This window comes from Bufo gargarizans, chromosome 6 (assembly GCF_014858855.1).
Source record: "Bufo gargarizans isolate SCDJY-AF-19 chromosome 6, ASM1485885v1, whole genome shotgun sequence".
NCBI lineage: Eukaryota > Metazoa > Chordata > Amphibia > Anura > Bufonidae > Bufo > Bufo gargarizans.
In genome coordinates this window covers 28801726-28825259 of record NC_058085.1, presented here as the reverse complement: position 1 = coordinate 28825259, position 23534 = coordinate 28801726, and the positions used below count along the sequence as shown (strand labels likewise).

Sequence of the window (23534 nt, the reverse complement as noted above, 5' to 3'; positions counted from 1 at the left end):
GGCCCAGAACCCAGGCAGAGGAGAAAGGTCCCGTAACAGACAATCTGGCTTCATGTCAGCAGAGAATCAGTCTTCATATCATAGCAGAGAATCAGGCTTCACGTCACCCACCACTGTAAGAGTCAATTTTCATAAATTTAGGCCCAGAACCCAGGCAGAGGAGAAAGGTCCCGTAACAGACAATCTGGCTTCATGTCAGCAGAGAATCAGTCTTCATATCATAGCAGAGAATCAGGCTTCACGTCACCCACCACTGTAAGAGTCAATTTTCATAAATTTAGGCCCAGAACCCAGGCAGAGGAGAAAGGTCCCGTAACAGACAATCTGGCTTCATGTCAGCAGAGAATCAGTCTTCATATCATAGCAGAGAATCAGGCTTCACGTCACCCACCACTGTAAGAGTCAATTTTCATAAATTTAGGCCCAGAACCCAGGCAGAGGAGAAAGGTCCCGTAACAGACAATCTGGCTTCATGTCAGCAGAGAATCAGTCTTCATATCATAGCAGAGAATCAGGCTTCACGTCACCCACCACTGTAAGAGTCAATTTTCATAAATTTAGGCCCAGAACCCAGGTAGAGGAGAAAGGTCCCGTAACAGACAATCTGGCTTCATGACAGCAGAGAATCAGTCTGCATGTCATAGCAGAGAATCAGGCTTCACGTCAGCCACCACTGCAACAGTCCATTGTCATAAATTTAGGCCCAGCACCCAGGCAGAGGAGAGAGGTCCCGTAAAAGAGGATCTGGCTTCATGTCAGCAGAGAATCAGTCTGCATGTCATAGCAGAGAATCAGGCTTCACGTCAGCCACCACTGCAACAGTCCATTGTCATAAATTTAGGCCCAGCACCCAGGCAGAGGAGAGAGGTCCCGTAACAGAGGATCTGGCTTCATGTCAGCAGAGAATCAGTCTGCATGTCATAGCAGAGAATGGAGCGAACCATACTGATAAATTCAGTGTGGTGAGCCATGATGACATGGCACCTAACATTACAGTTAATATGTTGATTATATTATTTACTTACCTATGTGAAGAATGGGTTAACCCAGATGCTGTGGGTGCTTGCGCTGATATCTTCAAATTTGATTGGAGATCACTTTAACTGCCAGTTTGAGAACCTATAAAAGAACAGAAAATAACGATTTTGGCTCATTCACGTAAGTATTTTTCAAGAGACAGACCTGCGTTCATCTGTGTCATGGAAGATCTGTTGAAACAACTTATTTTCAGAGCAGAAAGCAAAGGGGGAGAAGAATGGCTGAGGAAGTGCTTACAGCAAGGACCGGACCAGCAAGAAGAGCTTCTTTTATCTTCTAATCCCGTCTGCTGCGCAGTACCTGGCGCGAGCGCCGAACTGATCGATCCTCCCTGCGATAATTTTTTGCGCATGCGCGAAAAACCTGAGACCCGCTCGCCGATTAAAAAACGTCAGCGGAGAGACAAGAGGGCATATTCCCCTTCACAATATGCGCCTCCTTCTAAGACCAAGAAAACCAACTTATCTTCAAGCCGAGCCAGCAGGAAAATTCAACGGCGTCATTTTCAACAGCATTCAACTGTCACTCAGGAGCCATCACCTGCTTCAACAGTTGATCATCCTCCTACATCATCTGCTTCTGGTGAGCTGAATTATAACTTTTTAAGTGACTGCAAACCGCAGGGCACTATTAATCAAGAGATTAATTCACTTGACATTGATTCTTCTAAATTGAAGATTCAGTTGTTTGATGAATTTTTACTTTACCTATCTAAAAAGGATGAGTCACCAAAAAATGTTTGGTCTGGATTAGCAGATGTCAGTCAAGTTAATACCCTTAATAGTCTGACTGCTGCTAATTCAACCATTCAACCGTTCACTAATGTACCTAAAATGTCCAATATTAACCCTGAAATGGCAGTAATTCCTGAGCTTGAATTTAACTCAGGTATAAAAGAGACATCTGTTAAAGAAGTTCTGGCGTGTCAAATTTCTCCATTAGGGTTTCATTTACCCTTGAGCGTGAAAGAAAAAATTTGGAGAAAAGAATATGTTGAAATTTTTTCTCTTCTTCCTTCATCTAGTGAGAATTTAAAAAGTGAATTATTGAAAGACAAAAAATCAGATTCTGAAGAAAATAGAAAATTACACCAGAAATCCTTTTTTAACTGACTGCAAGCATTTAATATATACGCAGCAGTTTTGGGTGAAAAATTTCCTAGTCTTTGTACTGGTTTAATTTACCATGTAGATACTATTTTGGAGGCATATAGAAATTTTGGCGGAATGGGTTGGTGTCTGTATGACGAATCCTTTCGTCAGAAACTTGCAGTATATCCGAATCTAAATTGGGGTAGTAAAGATGTCGGGCTTTGGTTGAATTTAATGCTCCCTAACAAAAACAATCTTTTTCGTCAACCCAATTTCATTAACGTCAAAAAAGGTATCTGTTTCGCATTTAACGAGTCGCATTGCAGATGGCAACATAATTGCAAATACCGACACGAGTGTTCTTTCTGTGCCGGTTCTCATTCAGCCTCAAAATGTTTTAAAAAACAAGGTATTCACTTCCCAATTTCTAACAAGGAAATTCAATCGTTTAAACAAGGTGACTCCGCTGAATTTGCCAATAATAATTCAGTGGCTAGGTCATTACCCAAACATTCAGATGGCTAATTTATTAATTGACAGTTTTACCAATGGGTTTTTCATACCTGAATTTGTGGGTCCAGGTTGCATTCTAGTTGAAAATGCGTTATCTGTAAAACAAAATATTGACATTGTTAAAGAAAAAATTGAATCTGAAATTTTGGCAGGTAGGATTGCTGGTCCCTTTGATTCTCCCCCCTTCTTGAATTTTCGTATATCTCCTTTAGCTTTAGTTCCTAAAAAAGAACCAAATTCTTTTCGTCTTATTCACAATTTATCTTATCCTAAATTCAGTTCCTTAACGATGAGATGGAAAAAAATAAAGCCAGTGTGAAATACTCCTCATTTGATCAAGCTTTGTCTTTTTTACAAAAAGCAGGCCGCAATTCTCTTCTTGCCAAAGCTGACATTAAATCTGCTTTCAGACTACTACCTATAAACCCCATCGGTTATAATTCTTTGGGTTTTTATTTTCTCGATAAATTCTTTTATGATATGGCCCTTCCCATGGGATTCACCCTATCTTGCTTTTATTTTGAGGCGTTTTCAACTTTTCTACACTGGGTTATGGATATTCACTCAGGTAGTGGATTTTTACTACATTATCTCGATGACTTTTTATTTATAGGTCGTGTAGATTCGGATGATTGTATGAATCTTCTGAATAGATTCATTGGTATAGCTAAATATTTCTGCATTCCATTAGCTGTAGATAAAACTGTCTATCCTACTACGAATCTCAAGTTTTTGGGCATAGATATAAATACAGTAACAATGGAATTTAGCATACCAATGGAAAAAATCCAGAATACTGTTCAACAATTAACTCGCATATCCGGAAAAGAAAAAATTACGCTTAAACAACTTCAGTCTCTTTTAGGTTCTCTTAATTTTATTTCTCGTGTGATTCCCATGGGAAGGGTCTTTTCTAAAAGATTGTATGCTGCCACATCAGGTAAGTCCTCACCTCGATCCCATATTCGCATCACCAAACAACTAAAGGATGACATTTCAGTTTGGTTGCAATTTTATGTGAATTTAACGGTCACACCATTTGGCAGGAAGAGTTTGTTGGCTCAGACACCTTGTCTCTTTATACAGATGCGTCTGGTGCTATTGGATATGGTGCTTATTTTGACAACTTTTGGTCTGCCGAACGTTGGCCTTTAAATTGGATTACTAATAACAAGTACTCAAAAAATTTGGTTTTTCTAGAATTATTTCCAGTTCTAGTTTCTCTAACAATTTGGTCCTCAGTGTTTCAGAATAAGAGAATTCTGCTAAGGTCGGACAATATGGGAGTAGTTTTTTCCATAAACTGTTTAACTTCAAAGTCTCCGTTAGTTTCTTCATTATTGCGTAAGATAGTTTTTCAATGTCTAAAATTTAACATTTGGATAAAAGCTAGATTTATTTCTGGGAAAACTAATTATATTGCTGATTATTTGTCCCGACAGCGCTTCAAGGAATTCTTCTTAATGACACCTCGAGCTTCCCGAATGGGAATTCCTTGTCCAACTCATCTTTGGGAGATATCAGAGGATTAACTAATGAACTTAATTTTGGTTCATTAGCCAAGAATACATGGGCAGCATATTCTGCCGCATGGTTGGATTGGAAGCTTTTCTGCATATCTCAAAAAATTTCTTACATTGATTTTAATTTAGGGAATTTTATCAAATTTATTATATATCTTTACAACAACGGTTTACAAGCCGATTCTATTTCTAAAAAATTATCGGGCATTTCTTTTTTCTTTAAATTAAAAGGCGAAAGCTCTATTCTGAATAATTTTATCATTAAACTAATGATTAAAGGTATCAAAAGAAAGTCAGTCCACAATGTTAAGACCAGCCCTTTATCTATTGAATTGTTACAAAAGGTCATATGTAATTTAGTATTAGTTTGTTCTTCGGAATATGAAACCAATTTATTTTCTGCAGCATTTTCTATAGCTTTCTTTGCTGCTCTAAGATTAAGCGAGATTGCTGCAGACAATAAAATCTCAAATCCCCCATTATTGATATAGGACCTTCAAAAGTTGTATGGATTTTTGGTGATGAACTGATTCAATTGGCTGAGAGAAGATCTGCTTTTAGACATTCTACTGTTAATTTAGGTTATTCAGCAGAATTTTCCATAAACTGGTTTTCCTTTGCTGACCTTAAAATTTCTGATATCTTCAAGAATGTCAGCCTTATATATTCAAAAATGTCGAAACCTGACCTGTTTATTTTACATATTGGCTCGTTTGATTTGGGAAAAATCAAAACGCATTTGTTAATTTATGAATTAAAAGAATTGTTATGTAAAATATGCTACTTACTTGATGGTGTTGTACTCGTATTTTCTGACATCATCCCAAAATTTTCTTGGTTCAATTCTGAGTTATCCTTTCTGGAAACAATTAGGAAAAGAATTAATAAAAAAAATGGAGATTTATTTGAAGGAAATTGGTCATGGCAATTACAGACATGTTGAATTAGAAGGATTCGTTAGAGGACTTTACCAAGAAAAGGATGATCAGCTTTCTGATATTGGATGTGATATATTCATTTCAGATTTGCAGAACATAATTGATAATGGTTTTTATTAAAGGCTTGCAATGTTTATTGGGCCACTTGTTTTTATGTGGCGTTGTGGGGTTAAGTCACTCTCTGAGTGGACTGAGTGTTATATGGTTTATTGGTTTAAATATTTACTTATTTATATTTGAGAATAAATTGGATTAACCAGATTATAATTAATTGGTTAAGTAATAAGCATTGCGGCCTTTAATTACCCAACTAAATAAATAAAGATATTTGCTTAAATTCTATTTTGAGTGATGATTTATTCTATTTTGTGAATTGGAGCGTATGACATCATGGAGCGAACCATACTGATAAATTCAGTGTGGTGAGCCATGATGACATGGCACCTAACATTACAGTTAATATGTTGATTATATTATTTACTTACCTATGTGAAGAATGGGTTAACCCAGATGCTGTGGGTGCTTGCGCTGATATCTTCAAATTTGATTGGAGATCACTTTAACTGCCAGTTTGAGAACCTATAAAAGAACAGAAAATAACGATTTTGGCTCATTCACGTAAGTATTTTTCAAGTTCCCTCCCTCCCTTCCCTATTTATTTTGTCGCTTTGCTTATTGACGGGGGTTAAGTCACTCTCTGAGTGGACTGAGTGTTATATGGTTTATTGGTTTAAATATTTACTTATTTATATTTGAGAATAAATTGGATTAACCAGATTATAATTAATTGGTTAAGTAATAAGCATTGCGGCCTTTAATTACCCAACTAAATAAATAAAGATATTTGCTTAAATTCTATTTTGAGTGATGATTTATTCTATTTTGTGAATTGGAGCGTATGACATCATCAGGCTTCACGTCAGCCACCACTGCAACAGTCCATTGTCATAAATTTAGGCCCAGCACCCAGGCAGAGGAGAGAGGTCCCGTAACAGACAATCTGGCTTCATGTCAGCAGAGAATTAGTCTGCATGTCATAGCAGAGAATCAGGCTTCATGTCAGCCACCACTGCAACAGTCCATTGGCATATATTTAGGCCTAGCACACAGGCAGAGGAGAGGTTCATTCAACTTTGGGTAGCATCGCAATATAATGGTAAAATGAAAATAAAAATAGGATTGAATGAGGAAGTGCCCTGGAGTCCAATAATATATGGTTATGGGGAGGTAGTTAATGTCTAATCTGGACAAGGGATGGACAGGTCCTGTGGGATCCATGCCTGGTTCATTTTTATGAACGTCAGCTTGTCCACATTGGCTGTAGACAGGCGGCTGCGTTTGTCTGTAATGACGCCCCCTGCCGTGCTGAATACACGTTCAGACAAAACGCTGGCTGCCGGGCAGGCCAGCACCTCCAAGGCATAAAAGGCTAGCTCTGGCCACGTGGACAATTTAGAGACCCAGAAGTTGAATGGGGCCGAACCATCAGTCAGTACGTGGAGGGGTGTGCACACGTACTGTTCCACCATGTTAGTGAAATGTTGCCTCCTGCTAACACGTTGCGTATCAGGTGGTGGTGCAGTTAGCTGTGGCGTGTTGACAAAAGTTTTCCACATCTCTGCCATGCTAACCCTGCCCTCAGAGGAGCTGGCCGTGACACAGCTGCCTTGGCGACCTCTTGCTCCTCCTCTGCCTTGGCCTTGGGCTTCCACTTGTTCCCCTGTGACATTTGGGAATGCTCTCAGTAGCGCGTCTACCAACGTGCGCTTGTACTCGCGCATCTTCCTATCACGCTCCAGTGCAGGAAGTAAGGTGGGCACATTGTCTTTGTAGCGTGGATCCAGCAGGGTGGCAACCCAGTAGTCCGCACAGGTTAAAATGTGGGCAACTCTGCTGTCGTTGCGCAGGCACTGCAGCATGTAGTCGCTCATGTGTGCCAGGCTGCCCAGGGGTAAGGACAAGCTGTCCTCTGTGGGAGGCGTATCGTCATCGTCCTGCCTTTCCCCCCAGCCACGCACCAGTGATGGACCCGAGCTGCGTTGGGTGCCACCCCGCTGTGACCATGCTTCATCCTCATCCTCCTCCACCTCCTCCTCATCCTCGTCCTCCTCGTCCTCCAGTAGTGGGCCCTGGCTGGCCACATTTGTACCTGGCCTCTGCTGTTGCAAAAAACCTCCCTCTGAGTCACTTCGAAGAGACTGGCCTGAAAGTGCTAAAAATGACCCCTCTTCCTCATCCTCCTCCTCCTCCTCCTGGGCCACCTCCTGTTCCATCATCGCCCTAAGTGTTTTCTCAAGGAGACATAGAAGTGGTATTGTAACGCTGATAACGGTGTCATCGCCACTGGCCATGTTGGTGGAGTACTCGAAACAGCGCAACAGGGCACACAGGTCTCGCATGGAGGCCCAGTCATTGGTGGTGAAGTGGTGCTGTTCTGTAGTGCGACTGACCCGTGCGTGCTGCAGCTGAAACTCCACTATGGCCTGCTGCTGCTCGCACAGTCTGTCCAGCATGTGCAAGGTGGAGTTCCACCTGGTGGGCACGTCGCATATGAGGCGGTGAGCGGGAAGGCCGAAGTTACGCTGTAGCGCAGACAGGCGAGCAGCGGCAGGATGTGAACGCCGGAAGCGCGAACAGACGGCCCGCACTTTATGCAGCAGCTCTGACATGTCGGGGTAGTTGTGAATGAACTTCTGCACCACCAAATTCAGCACATGCGCCAAGCAAGGGATGTGCGTCAAATTGGCTAGTCCCAGAGCTGCAACGAGATTTCGCCCATTATCACACACCACCAGGCCGGGCTTGAGGCTCACCGGCAGCAACCACTCGTCGGTCTGTTGTTCAATACCCCGCCACAACTCCTGTGCGGTGTGGGGCCTGTCCCCCAAACATATGAGTTTCAGAATGGCCTGCTGACGTTTACCCCGGGCTGTGCTGAAGTTGGTGGTGAAGGTGTGTGGCTGACTGGATGAGCAGGTGGAAGAAGAGGAGGAGGAAGCCGAGAAGGAGGAGGTGGCAACAGGAGGCAAAGAATGTTGCCCTGCGATCCTTGGCGGCGGCAGGACGTGCGCCAAACAGCTCTCCGCCTGGGGCCCAGCTGCCACTACATTTACCCAGTGTGCAGTTAGGGAGATATAGCGTCCCTGGCCGTGCTTACTGGTCCACGTATCTGTGGTTAGGTGGACCTTGCTACAGATGGCGTTGCGCAGTGCACACTTGATTTTATCGGATACTTGGTTGTGCAGGGAAGGCACGGCTCTCTTGGAGAAGTAGTGCCGGCTGGGAACAACATACTGTGGGACAGCAAGCGACATGAGCTGTTTGAAGCTGTCTGTGTCCACCAGCCTAAATGACAGCATTTCATAGGCCAGTAGTTTAGAAATGCTGGCATTCAGGGCCAGGGATCGAGGGTGGCTAGGTGGGAATTTACGCTTTCTATCAAATGTTTGTGAGATGGAGAGCTGAACGCTGGCGTGTGACATGGTTGAGACGCTTGGTGACGGAGGTGGTGGTGGTGGTGTTGGTGGTACATCCCCTGTTTGCTGGGCGGCAGGTGCCAACGTTCCTCCAGAGGCGGAGGAAGAGGCCGAGGCGGCAGCAGCAGAATAGGCCGAGGCGGCAGCAGCAGAAGAGGTAGCAGGGGGAGCCTGAGTGACTTCCTTGGTTTTAAGGTGTTTACTCCACTGCAGTTCATGCTTTGCATGCAGGTGCCTGGTCATGCAGGTTGTGCTCAGGTTCAGAACGTTAATGCCTCGCTTCAGGCTCTGATGGCACAGCGTGCAAACCACTCGGGTCTTGTCGTCAGCACATTGTTTGAAGAAGTGCCATGCCAGGGAACTCCTTGAAGCTGCCTTTGGGGTGCTCGGTCCCAGATGGCGGCGGTCAGTAGCAGGCGGAGTCTCTTGGCGGCGGGTGTTCTGCTTTTGCCCACTGCTCCCTCTTTTGCTACGCTGTTGGCTCGGTCTCACCACTGCCTCTTCCTCCGAACTGTGAAAGTCAGTGGCACGACCTTCATTCCATGTGGGGTCTAGGACCTCATCGTCCCCTGCATCGTCTTCCACCCAGTCTTGATCCCTGACCTCCTGTTCAGTCTGCACACTGCAGAAAGACGCAGCAGTTGGCACCTGTGTTTCGTCATCATCAGAGACATGCTGAGGTGGTATTCCCATGTCCTCATCATCAGGAAACATAAGTGGTTGTGCGTCAGTGCATTCTATGTCTTTCACCGCTGGGGAAGGGCTAGGTGGATGCCCTTGGGAAACCCTGCCAGCGGAGTCTTCAAACAGCATAAGAGACTGCTGCATAACTTGAGGCTGAGACAGTTTCCCTGGTATGCATGGGGGTGATGTGACAGACTGATGGGGTTGGTTTTCAGGCGCCATCTGTGCGCTTTCTGCAGAAGACTGGGTGGGAGATAATGTGAACGTGCTGGATCCACTGTCGGCCACCCAATTGACTAATGCCTGTACCTGCTCAGGCCTTACCATCCTTAGAACGGCATTGGGCCCCACCATATATCGCTGTAAATTCTGGCGGCTACTGGGACCTGAGGTAGTTGGTACACTAGGACGTGTGGATGTGGCAGAACGGCCACGTCCTCTCCCAGCACCAGAGGGTCCACTAACACCACCACGACCATGTCCACGTCCGCGTCCCTTACTAGATGTTTTTCTCATTGTTATGGTTCACCACAACAACAAATATATTATTTGGCCCAATGTATTGTATTCAAATTCAGCGGGATATAAATTTGAGGCCTAGTATTTAGGCGCTGGGTGACCGGTATGGATTTAGTGACAGAATTAGACTTGGAAATGCACAGAAGCGTGTGTGTGAAGTTATTCTGAATGACCCAATGTGCACCTTGAATATTATATACCCTTTTTGGGATAGATTTCAAATAGCTCTGATATAGCAGGAACCACTAAATTATGAAATTGCTAAATTGGGAATTGTACTTCAACCCAGAACAAAAAATGTGCTTTGACGGGCACTAAATAACTTTCCCAGCTACAACAGTACAGCGGTAACGAGAGATTTAGAGGGATTTAAATTTGAGGCCTAGTATTTAGGCGCTGGGTGACAGGTATGGGTTTAGTGACAGAATTAGACTTGGAAATACACAGTAGCGGGTGTGTGTGAAGTTATTCTGAATGACCCAATGTGCACCTTCAATATTATATACCCTTTTAGGGATAGATTTCAAATAGCTCTGATATAGCAGGAACCACTAAATTATGAAATTGCTAAATTGGGAATTGTACTTCAACCCAGAACAAAAAATGTGCTTTGACGGACACTAAATATCTTGCCCAGCAACAACAGTACAGCGGTGGGTAACGAGAGATTTAGAGGGATTTAAATTTGAGGCCTAGTATTTAGGCGCTGGGTCACCGGTATGGATTTAGTGACAGAATTAGACTTGGAAATGCACAGAAGCGTGTGTGTGAAGTTATTCTGAATGACCCTATGTGCACCTTCAATATTATATACCCTTTTAGGGATAGATTTCAAATAGCTCTGATATAGCAGAAACCACTAAATTATGAAATTGCTAAATTGGGAATTGTACTTCAACCCAGAACAAAAAATGTGCTTTGACGGACACTAAATATCTTGCCCAGCAACAACAGTACAGCGGTGGGTAACGAGAGATTTAGAGGGATTTAAATTTGAGGCCTAGTATTTAGGCGCTGGGTCACCGGTATGGATTTAGTGACAGAATTAGACTTGGAAATGCACAGAAGCGTGTGTGTGAAGTTATTCTGAATGACCCTATGTGCACCTTCAATATTATATACCCTTTTAGGGATAGATTTCAAATAGCTCTGATATAGCAGAAACCACTAAATTATGAAATTGCTAAATTGGGAATTGTACTTCAACCCAGAACAAAAAATGTGCTTTGACGGACACTAAATATCTTGCCCAGCAACAACAGTACAGCGGTGGGTAACGAGAGATTTAGAGGGATTTAAATTTGAGGCCTAGTATTTAGGCGCTGGGTCACCGGTATGGATTTAGTGACAGAATTAGACTTGGAAATGCACAGAAGCGTGTGTGTGAAGTTATTCTGAATGACCCTATGTGCACCTTCAATATTATATACCCTTTTAGGGATAGATTTCAAATAGCTCTGATATAGCAGAAACCACTAAATTATGAAATTGCTAAATTGGGAATTGTACTTCAACCCAGAACAAAAAATGTGCTTTGACGGACACTAAATATCTTGCCCAGCAACAACAGTACAGCGGTGGGTAACGAGAGATTTAGAGGGATTTAAATTTGAGGCCTAGTATTTAGGCGCTGGGTGACAGGTATGGGTTTAGTGACAGAATTAGACTTGGAAATACACAGTAGCGGGTGTGTGTGAAGTTATTCTGAATGACCCAATGTGCACCTTCAATATTATATACCCTTTTAGGGATAGATTTCAAATAGCTCTGATATAGCAGGAACCACTAAATTATGAAATTGCTAAATTGGGAATTGTACTTCAACCCAGAACAAAAAATGTGCTTTGACGGACACTAAATATCTTGCCCAGCAACAACAGTACAGCGGTGGGTAACGAGAGATTTAGAGGGATTTAAATTTGAGGCCTAGTATTTAGGCGCTGGGTCACCGGTATGGATTTAGTGACAGAATTAGACTTGGAAATGCACAGAAGCGTGTGTGTGAAGTTATTCTGAATGACCCTATGTGCACCTTCAATATTATATACCCTTTTAGGGATAGATTTCAAATAGCTCTGATATAGCAGAAACCACTAAATTATGAAATTGCTAAATTGGGAATTGTACTTCAACCCAGAACAAAAATGTGCTTTGACGGACACTAAATATCTTGCCCAGCAACAACAGTACAGCGGTGGGTAACGAGAGATTTAGAGGGATTTAAATTTGAGGCCTAGTATTTAGGCGCTGGGTCACCGGTATGGATTTAGTGACAGAATTAGACTTGGAAATGCACAGAAGCGTGTGTGTGAAGTTATTCTGAATGACCCTATGTGCACCTTCAATATTATATACCCTTTTAGGGATAGATTTCAAATAGCTCTGATATAGCAGAAACCACTAAATTATGAAATTGCTAAATTGGGAATTGTACTTCAACCCAGAACAAAAAATGTGCTTTGACGGACACTAAATATCTTGCCCAGCAACAACAGTACAGCGGTGGGTAACGAGAGATTTAGAGGGATTTAAATTTGAGGCCTAGTATTTAGGCGCTGGGTCACCGGTATGGATTTAGTGACAGAATTAGACTTGGAAATGCACAGAAGCGTGTGTGTGAAGTTATTCTGAATGACCCTATGTGCACCTTCAATATTATATACCCTTTTAGGGATAGATTTCAAATAGCTCTGATATAGCAGAAACCACTAAATTATGAAATTGCTAAATTGGGAATTGTACTTCAACCCAGAACAAAAAATGTGCTTTGACGGACACTAAATATCTTGCCCAGCAACAACAGTACAGCGGTGGGTAACGAGAGATTTAGAGGGATTTAAATTTGAGGCCTAGTATTTAGGCGCTGGGTCACCGGTATGGATTTAGTGACAGAATTAGACTTGGAAATGCACAGAAGCGTGTGTGTGAAGTTATTCTGAATGACCCTATGTGCACCTTCAATATTATATACCCTTTTAGGGATAGATTTCAAATAGCTCTGATATAGCAGAAACCACTAAATTATGAAATTGCTAAATTGGGAATTGTACTTCAACCCAGAACAAAAAATGTGCTTTGACGGACACTAAATATCTTGCCCAGCAACAACAGTACAGCGGTGGGTAACGAGAGATTTAGAGGGATTTAAATTTGAGGCCTAGTATTTAGGCGCTGGGTCACCGGTATGGATTTAGTGACAGAATTAGACTTGGAAATGCACAGAAGCGTGTGTGTGAAGTTATTCTGAATGACCCTATGTGCACCTTCAATATTATATACCCTTTTAGGGATAGATTTCAAATAGCTCTGATATAGCAGAAACCACTAAATTATGAAATTGCTAAATTGGGAATTGTACTTCAACCCAGAACAAAAAATGTGCTTTGACGGACACTAAATATCTTGCCCAGCAACAACAGTACAGCGGTGGGTAACGAGAGATTTAGAGGGATTTAAATTTGAGGCCTAGTATTTAGGCGCTGGGTCACCGGTATGGATTTAGTGACAGAATTAGACTTGGAAATGCACAGAAGCGTGTGTGTGAAGTTATTCTGAATGACCCTATGTGCACCTTCAATATTATATACCCTTTTAGGGATAGATTTCAAATAGCTCTGATATAGCAGAAACCACTAAATTATGAAATTGCTAAATTGGGAATTGTACTTCAACCCAGAACAAAAAATGTGCTTTGACGGACACTAAATATCTTGCCCAGCAACAACAGTACAGCGGTGGGTAACGAGAGATTTAGAGGGATTTAAATTTGAGGCCTAGTATTTAGGCGCTGGGTCACCGGTATGGATTTAGTGACAGAATTAGACTTGGAAATGCACAGAAGCGTGTGTGTGAAGTTATTCTGAATGACCCTATGTGCACCTTCAATATTATATACCCTTTTAGGGATAGATTTCAAATAGCTCTGATATAGCAGAAACCACTAAATTATGAAATTGCTAAATTGGGAATTGTACTTCAACCCAGAACAAAAATGTGCTTTGACGGACACTAAATATCTTGCCCAGCAACAACAGTACAGCGGTAACGAGAGATTTAGAGGGATTTAAATTTGAGGCCTAGTATTTAGGCGCTGGGTGACAGGTATGGGTTTAGTGACAGAATTAGACTTGGAAATACACAGTAGCGGGTGTGTGTGAAGTTATTCTGAATGACCCTATGTGCACCTTCAATATTATATACCCTTTTTGGGATAGATTTCAAATAGCTCTGATATAGCAGGAACCACTAAATTATGAAATTGCTAAATTGGGAATTGTACTTCAACCCAGAACAAAAAATGTGCTTTGACGGACACTAAATATCTTGCCCAGCAACAACAGTACAGCGGTAACGAGAGATTTAGAGGGATTTAAATTTGAGGCCTAGTATTTAGGCGCTGGGTGACAGGTATGGGTTTAGTGACAGAATTAGACTTGGAAATACACAGTAGCGGGTGTGTGTGAAGTTATTCTGAATGACCCAATGTGCACCTTCAATATTATATACCCTTTTTGGGATAGATTTCAAATAGCTCTGATATAGCAGGAACCACTAAATTATGAAATTGCTAAATTGGGAATTGTATTTCAACCCAGAACAAGAAATGTGCTTGAACGGACACTAAATAACTCGCCCAGCTACAGCACTAGGGACAGATTTAGCTGGATATAAATTTGAGGCCTAGTATTTAGGCGCTGGGTGACCGGTATGGATTTAGTGACAGAATTAGACTGGGATATGGCCAAAAAATAAACAGACTATTGCTGGTTAAATGCACTTGGTGTGACAGCTTCACCCTGATGTAGGCTTTAGCCAAAAAACAACCACACCATTGAGGGTTAAATGCACTTGGTGACAGGCGCAGCTTGCCCCTGATTTTGTATATGGCCAAAAAATGAACAGACTATTGCTGGTTAAATGCACTTGGTGTGACAGCTTCACCCTGATGTAGGCTTTAGCCAAAAAACAACCACACCATTGAGGGTTAAATGCACTTGGTGACAGGCGCAGCTTGCCCCTGATTTTGTATATGGCCAAAAAATGAACAGACTATTGCTGGTTAAATGCACTTGGTGTCACAGCTTCACCCTGATGTAGGCTTTAGCCAAAAAACAACCACACCATTGAGGGTTAAATGCACTTGGTCGCAGCTTGTGCTGGCGCACCACAAGACACAAAATGGCCGCCGATCACCCCAGAAAAATGAGACTGACAAACGGTCTGTGCAGCCTAAAAACAGTGAGCAATTGAGGATCAGCAGCTCAATGATCCACAGCTGCAGATCGATCAGTTAATCAAGTCCTTTGGAGGAGTTAATCTGCCTAATCTCGCCCTACTGTCGCAGCCGCAACCTCTCCCTACGCTAATCAGAGCAGAGTGACGGGCGGCGCTATGTGACTCCAGCTTAAATAGAGGCTGGGTCACATGGTGCTCTGGCCAATCACAGCCATGCCAATAGTAGGCATGGCTGTGATGGCCTCTTGGGGCAAGTAGTATGACGCTTGTTGATTGGCTGCTTTGCAGCCTTTCAAAAAGCGCCAAGAAAGCGTCACAAAAGCGCCAAGAAAGCGACGAACACCGAACCCGAACCCGGACTTTTACGAAAATGTCCGGGTTCGGGTCCGTGTCACGGACACCCCAAAATTCGGTACGAACCCGAACTATACAGTTCGAGTTCGCTCATCCCTACATGTGAGTGCTTTAATCCCATATATTGGGAAAAAGTGAAAATAAGAATATATACAAATTTTACTGAATCTGAACACAGTTTTCTTGTCTGCGCTAGAAACCGTTTATTGCAGCGCATTGCATTTCTATACCATCTGAGTGCTTCAATCCCATATATTGGGAAAAAGTGAAAATCAATATTTATACAAATTTCACTTAATCTGCATAGTTTTCTTATCTGCGGCAGAAACCGTTTATCACAGCGCATTGTATTTCTATACCGTCTCAGTGCTTCAATCCCATATATTGGGAAAAAGTGAAAATCAATATATATACAAATTTCACAGAATCAGCACACAGTTTTCTTGTCTGCGGTTTAAAACGTTAATCGCAGTGCATTGCATTTCTGTACCGTCTGTGCGCTTCAGGCCAAAATATTGGGAATAATATAGTCATAAATATAAACAACATCATAAAACAGTGTCTGTACTGCAGATTACAATAATCTATGGCTAAAATACTGTCCAAAATCTGTGCTGTTCTGTGTCATATACTGCCTGTGTATCTGAAAACTGTCTTTTGTGGACAGTAAAAAAAAAAAAAAACAGCATCACAACCAGTAAAAAATCAATAAATATGAAGAAGGCCAGCACTAAGGGACGGGGAAGTGGGGTTTATGCTGATGGTTCAGGCAGAGGTCATGGCACTGGGCACAATAAAACTGTGCCTGCTGCCAGTTCAAAACCGTACCCAGCTTCATGTCGAACTTAGCCAGGCGGCGCACGACAACACTGTCCAAGTCAGACCAGTGCGAACAGTTGGTCGGTTGGCTTGCTGACGATAAGTCCAGTCTCTGTAGCCAAGAGTTTGGTCAGCCAACTCCTCGCTCAGATCATCCTTCCTGCCACCATGGAGAGGCCTGCCAAACGAGTGATCCCACACTCGGATATTCCCAGGAGCTCTTTTCAGCTCCACTATTAGATTTGGCCCTTGCGGCCAGCATGTTTGAAGAGGGACCTGAGATATTGTGCCCGGATTACCAACCTCTTGAGCCTTCACAGTCTCAAGAAGATAATGGTGATGAATGTCAATCATTAGTTCACAAGTTGGATGACGATGAGACACAGTTGTCAATCACTGAGGCTGTGGTTAGGTCAAGACAGGAGGATGATCAGAGTGAGGAAGTGGAAGAGGAGGTGTTGGACGATGAGGTCATTGACCCAACATGGGAAGGTGAAAAGCCGAGCAAGGACAGCAGTACAGAGGGGGAGGGATCCACAGCACCGGAACAGGCTGGATGAGGCAGTGGGGTTGCAAAAGGGAGAAGTCGGCCCACACCAAACAGGCCCGCAACCGTTACACCAATCGACCCCATGCGTAAATCAACCTTAGCAAGGGGTGGGTGTTCCGCAGTATGGTGCTTTTTTGAGGAAAGTACAGAGGACAAAAGAGTGGTAGTTTTCAACCTGTGCGGTACTAAAATGAGCCGAGGCATGAACACTAGCAACCTAACCACCACCAGCATGATCTGCCACATGGCATCCAAGCACCCTACTAAGTGGGCCGAACGCCTGGGTCCACAATCTGGGTCTGCGGGTCACATCACTGCCTCCTCTTCGCCTGTGTTATGTGCTGTCCAATCCCCTGTCCAAAACGCTGGCCCGGATGCCTCTCGCCCTGCACCTGGACCTTCGAATGAACCAGCAGCCACTTCCCTGTCCCAGTGCTGTGTCCAAATGTCCATACCACAATCATTTGAACGCAAGCGCAAATACCCACCCACAGGCCATAGCACTTAATTGCCAACTTTCAAAATTACTGGCCCTTGAAATGTTGCCATATAGGCTTGTGGACACTGAGGCCTTCAGCAGCCTGATGTCGGCTGCGGTCCCTCGGTACGCAGTCCCCAGCCGCCACTATTTTTCTTGGTGTGCCGTGCCCGCCTTACACCAGCATGTGTTGCAGAACATCACCCGTGCCCTGACCAATGCAGTTACTGGGAAGGTTCACTTAACGATCGACACATGGAAAAGTGCTGGTGGCCAGCGACGCACACTGGGTGAATGTGGTGGAGGCCGGGATTGAGTCGTACCCTGGGATGGCACAGGTGCTACCCACGCCCAGGATTGCGGGCCCTACGTCCATCAGGGTCTCCGCAAGCAGCTATGTTACTGGCTCCAACCCCCATTTCTCCTCCTCTTTTGCCTCATCCTCCTCCACTTCCACCTCCAGCAGCCATCAGTCACTAGCTGGAAGCAGTTTAACACTGCTGTGGGTAAGCGTCAACAGGCCGTACTGAAGCTGATCTGCTTAGGGGACAAACAGCACACTGTCGCAGAGCTTTGGCAGGGTATAAGGGACCAGACCGAGCTGTGGCTCTCTCCACTCAACCTACAACCAGGCATGGGTGTGTCTGACAATGGCCGTAACTTGGTGGCGGCTTTGGAGCTCAGCAACCTGACACACATCCTATGCCTAACCCACGTCTTAAACTTAGTGGTTCAGAGGTTTATCAAAACATACCCCAATTTGCCAGAGCTACTAGTGATGGCGCGCCGCAGTAGCACTTGCGGCTTCCAGCTCACCGACTGTTGTGCGACGTGTGCATGCGCTGGAACTCAACGTTCTATATGTTGGCCAGGCTTTGTGAGCAGCAGAGGGCAGTTATGGAATACCAGCTGCAACATGGTCGTCGCCTTTCAAGTCAACTGCCACTATTCACAAGCGAGGAGTGGGCATTGATGTCAGACCTCTGTGAGGTTTTAAAAAACTTTAAAGAATCCACACAGATGGTTAGTGGCGATAACGCTATTATCAGCGTAACCATCCCACTGCTGTGTCTACTCAAACGATCGCTGCTCACAATTAAGGACGACGGTCTGAATGTGCCAGACGAGGAACGGGGGGAGGACATCTCACAGGGTGATACCCAGACCACCCACAGTTCGTCTTTTCAGCGCGAATTGGACCGTGAAGAGGAGGAGGAGGAGGAGATGGAGACTGTTGCCTCTGCTACTGAGGCTAGTACCATGGAACTTTAATTCCATCTGTTCGGCATGGATGGGCCGAAGAAGAGGAGGAGGAGGAAGAGGAGATGGAGAGTCATCCTGATGTCTGGCACATACGGCTGAATTCATGTTAGGCTGCCTTACCCGTAACCCTCGCGTTATACGCATTTTAGATAACACGGATTACATCTCGACCCCCGCTACAAAGAAATCTTTTCATCTCTCATTCCTGTGGTGGAGAGGACGAGTAAAATGGTGCAATACCAGAAGGTACTTGTTGAGAGATTGCTCCGGAATTTTCCATCTGACAACACTGGTGGCAAAGTCCTTACTTCCTTAGGCAACCGGGGAAGGGAGGCAATGGGCACACACAGCAGTTCCAACAAAGGCAGGGCAACATTTTCCAAGGCATGGGACACTTTCATGACACCCCGCCAGCAACCTCACCCTGAAGCACGGCCTAGTGGTACAAGGAGGGAAAAGTTTAGGAAAATGGTGAAGGAATACATAGCAGACCGTGTCAGTGTCCAAAATGATCTCTCAGTGCCTTACAACTACTGGGGGTCCAAGCTGGACACGTGGCACTGACTTGCGCTCTACGCCTTGGAGGTGTTGGCCTGCCCTGCCGCCAGCGTTTTGTCTGAGCGTGTATTTAGTGCTGCTGGTGGCATCATAACAGTTAAGCGTATCCGCTTGTCCACTGGCAATGCTGACAGGTTGACTCAGATCAAAATGAACAAGGCCTGAATTGCCCTTGACTTCTCCATTTCACCAGAGGAATGCTGAGCTAACAAGGAACAAACACGCAATTTAAATGTATGCTTTACAGAGTACTCAATCAACAAGATTCAGATGCACCCTTTTCACCTCCAAAAAGGGTATAAGTTTGGATCTTGTTTACTCATCCTCCTCCTCCTGTTCCATACAGTATATATTCCCTCAGTACAATGTTTCATACGGTCTGCTCACCTGTAGGCCCTCACTCCAATGTTTCATACGGTCTGCTCACCTATAGGCCCTCACTCCATTGTTTCATACGGTCTGCTCACCTGTAGGCCCTCACCTCCAATGTTTCATACGGTCTGCTCACCTGTAGGCCATCACTACAATGTTTAATGGGGTTCGCTCACCTGTCGGCCTTCACCTCCAATGTTTCATACGGTCTGCTCAGCTGTAGGCCCTCACCTCCAATGCTTCATAAGGTCTGCTCACCTGTAGACCATCACTACAATGTTTTATGGGGTTCGTTCACCTTCAGGCCCTCATGTCCAATGTTTCATACGGTCTGCTCAGCTGTAGGCCCTCATGTCCAATGTTTCATACAGTCTGCTCAGCTGTAGGCCCTCACTACAATGTTTTATGGGGTTTGCTCACCTTCAGGCCTTCACCTTCAATGTTTCATACAGTCTGCTCACCTATAGGCCCTCACTCCAATGTTTCATACCGTCTGCTGACCTGTAGGCCCTCACCTCCAATGTTTCATATGGTCTGCTCTCCTGTAGGCCCTCACTACAATGTTTTATAGGGTTCGCTCACCTTCAGGTCCATATCTCCAATGTTTCATACGGTCTGCTCAGCTGTAGGCCCTCACTACAATGTTTTATGGGGTTTGCTAACCTTCAGGCCCTCACCTCCAATGTTTCATACGGTCTGCTCAGCTGTGGGCTCTCACTACAATGTTTTATGGGGTTTGCTCACCTGTCGGCCTTTACCTCCAATATTTCATACGGTCTGCTCAGCTGTAGACCCTCACCTTCCAATGTTTCATAAGGTCTGCTCACCTGTAGACCCTTACTACAATGTTTTATGGGGTTCGTTCACCTTCAGGCCCTCATGTCCAATGTTTCATACGGTCTGCTCAGCTGTAGGCCCTCATGTCCAATGTTTCATAAGGTCTGCTCAGCTGTAGGCCCTCACTACAATGTTTTATGGGGTTTGCTCACCTTCAGGCCTTCACCTTCAATGTTTCATACAGTCTGCTCACCTATAGGCCCTCACTCCAATGTTTCATACCGTCTTCTCACCTGTAGGCCCTCACCTCCAATGTTTCATATGGTCTGCTCTCCTGTAGGCCCTCACTACAATGTTTTATGGGGTTTGCTAACCTTCAGGCCCTCACCTCCAATGTTTCATATGGTCTGCTCAGCTGTGGGCTCTCACTACAATGTTTTATGGGGTTTGCTCACCTTCAGGCCCTTATCTCCAATGTTTCATATGGTCTGCTCAGCTGTAGTCCCTCACTACAATGTTTTATGGGGTTTGCTAACCTTCAGGCCCTCACCTCCAATGTTTCATATGGTCTGCTCAGCTGTGGGCTCTCACTACAATGTTTTATGGGGTTCGCTCACCTTCAGGCCCTCACCTCCAAAGTTTTCCAGGGTCAGCTCACAAGCAGGCCCTCAACCATAATATTTAAGAGGGTCAGCTGAGCAGCAGGCCCTCACCCATAATGTTTTAGGCTGAGTTCACACAGGCGTGACGGATTTGTTCAGGATGCGTCCCGGGTGTACTCCGGCAAACCCGTGCTAGTAGGTACCCAATTGCAGTCAGTTTTTATCGCGCGGGTGCAATGCGTTTTGCATACGCGTAATAAAAACCTGAATGTGGTACCCAGACCCGAACTTCTTCACTGAAGTTCAGGTATGGGTTTGGTGGTGTGTAGATGTAATTATTTTCCCTTATAACATGGTTATAAGGGAAAATAAGAGCATTCTTTAATACAGAATGCTCAGTAGAAGGTCAATTGAGGGTTAAAAAAAAAAATTAACTCACCTCCTCCTCTTGATCGCGTAGCTGCCGCTCTCCTGTTCTTTCTTCGGGACCTGTCAAAGGACCTGTGGTGACGTCACTGAGATCATCACATGGTCCAATCACATGGTCCATCACCACAGTGATGGACCATGTGATTGGACCATGTGATGTAAAGTCACCACAGGTCCTTTAGCCGGCAGCTCATGATTAAAGAATTAAGAAGAGATTGGCAACTACGTGATCAAGAGGAGGAGGCGAGTTAATTATTATTTTTTTAACCCTCAATTGACCTTCTACTAAGCATTCTGTATTAAAGAATGCTATTATTTTCCCTTATAACCATGTTATAAGGGAAAATAATACAGTGAATAATACATCTTAGCAACCATGCATGAAAATCGCTACGTATCCGCACTTGCTTGCGGATGCTTGCGATTTTCACTCAGCCCCATTCAAATCTATGGGGCCTGCGTTGCGTGATAAAACGCACCATATAGAGCATGCTGCGATTTTCACGCAACGCATAAGTGATGCGTCAAAATCACAGCTCATGTGCACAGCCCCATAGAAATGAATGGGTCAGGATTCAGTGCGGGTGCAATGCGTTCACCTCCCGCATTGCATCCACGCGAAAATCTCGCCCATGTGAACTCAGCCTTAGAGGGTAACCAGCAGGCCCTTGCTCCTAATGTTTTTTGAGGGTCAGCAGCAGGCTATTATTAATAATTTTTAAAGGGTGTGTATGATGCCCTCCTTTATGTGTAATAAAAGGTGCATTGGAGTGCCTGTTCCTTGTAATTTTTGGCAGGACTTTTACTTAGTGCATAGGCTGTATGAGTGTAGGAGTCCCACTACCTGAACAATTGTGAATGAGGCCCTCCTTTATGTGATATACAGGCTGTATCTCTTTTTCCTTGTAATTTTTGGCAGCACTTACACTGTATATACAATTGAATCTACAGGAAAGAATGTTTCCTAACAATTTTTCCTCTAAAAATGTATTTTTTTTTGTAGGGGCAGGGTTTTGGGTGTTTTTTTTGGTCAGTCTGTAAAAGTGGCGTACAACTCGGACAACATGGTTCCCAGCAGCGACATTGGTGTCCAAGATGCATCCAGACATGGTCCCCCTACTGTTCATGATAGATTTCAGAGGTGTTTCCATCACTTTCAGACCTTTTCCTATGAACCAGGCACCCTCCCCTCATCCGAGCAGGGGGTGCCTGGTCGCCTTCCATTATCCTCGGGTGCTCAGGCGAGCGCACGAATATCGCGATGTGTTGGGACTGAACACTTTGGTGCTCGCTCATCACTAAATCTGACACAATAGAAAACTGATCCGTCCTCCATTGACTTTCAATGGAGTTCATGACGGATTTGTCTTGGTAATGTTAAAGATAATACAACGGATGCAGATGGTTATATTATCAGTTACGGAAGCGTTTTTGCTGAACCCTGCCGAATCCAGCGAAAATGCTAGTGTGAAAGTAGCCTAATATAAAGGCTACTTTCACACTCGTGTTTTGTGCGGATCCGTCATGGACGGATCCGTTCAGATAGTACGACCATCTGCATCCATTCAGAATGGATCTGTTTGTATTATCTTTAACATAGCCAAGACGGATCTGTCTTGAACACCATTGAACGGAGGACGGATCCGTTTTCTATTGTGCCAGATTGTGTCAGTGAAAACGGATCCGTCCTAACACACAATGTAAGTCAATGGAGACAGATCCGTTTGGCTCAGTTTCATCAGACGGACACCAAAACGCTGCAAGCAGCATTTTGGTGTCCGTCTCCAAAGTGGAACAAAGGCAAACTGATGCATTCTGAGTGGATCCTTTTCCATTCAGAATGCATTAGGGCAAAACTAGGATTGGAGTATCAAATAATAGGTCGCACTACTGTGTGGGGTGACCGGGGTGGGTGCTCTCAGCCCACAGATTCACCCAATCTATAATGCAACAATATTTCAAAGAAAGGGCTGGGCACTCTCTATATCTGGTGTCTGTGGTACTTTATTCAATAAAATATTATATTACAAGTAACAATATACATAATTACATGCACAGGTCTGGCCAGACTAAAATAGTACCTACAAGCAATTGCTAAAAACCACAATGTAACTGAAACACAATGGTTATCAAAATGATCCAATATATAAATTTTGTATAAATATCGAATGATTTCGAATAAATAGTCGCAAGGAGAGAATAACTGATGATTTCCAAATATTCGATCCAATGTCCGGACTCTTATATATAATCGTAGCCTATCCAGTTATAGCTATAGGCTTAGTTAGTCTTTTTAAACAGCTCGATGTAACATC

At 44.1% G+C, this 23534-nt stretch overlaps 1 long non-coding RNA gene across 1 annotated transcript; it reads right to left on the bottom strand.

Annotated features, from left to right (window-relative positions):
- Positions 1 to 1059: 1059 nt before the first annotated feature.
- Positions 1060 to 5647, bottom strand: LOC122942521. The gene is made up of 4 exons (XR_006390570.1): positions 5589 to 5647; positions 4954 to 5024; positions 2693 to 2737; positions 1060 to 1119 (listed from the first exon to the last, which is right to left on the bottom strand). It is a non-coding gene; the product is annotated as an uncharacterized LOC122942521 (long non-coding RNA).
- Between the last annotated feature and the right edge of the window lie 17887 nt (positions 5648 to 23534).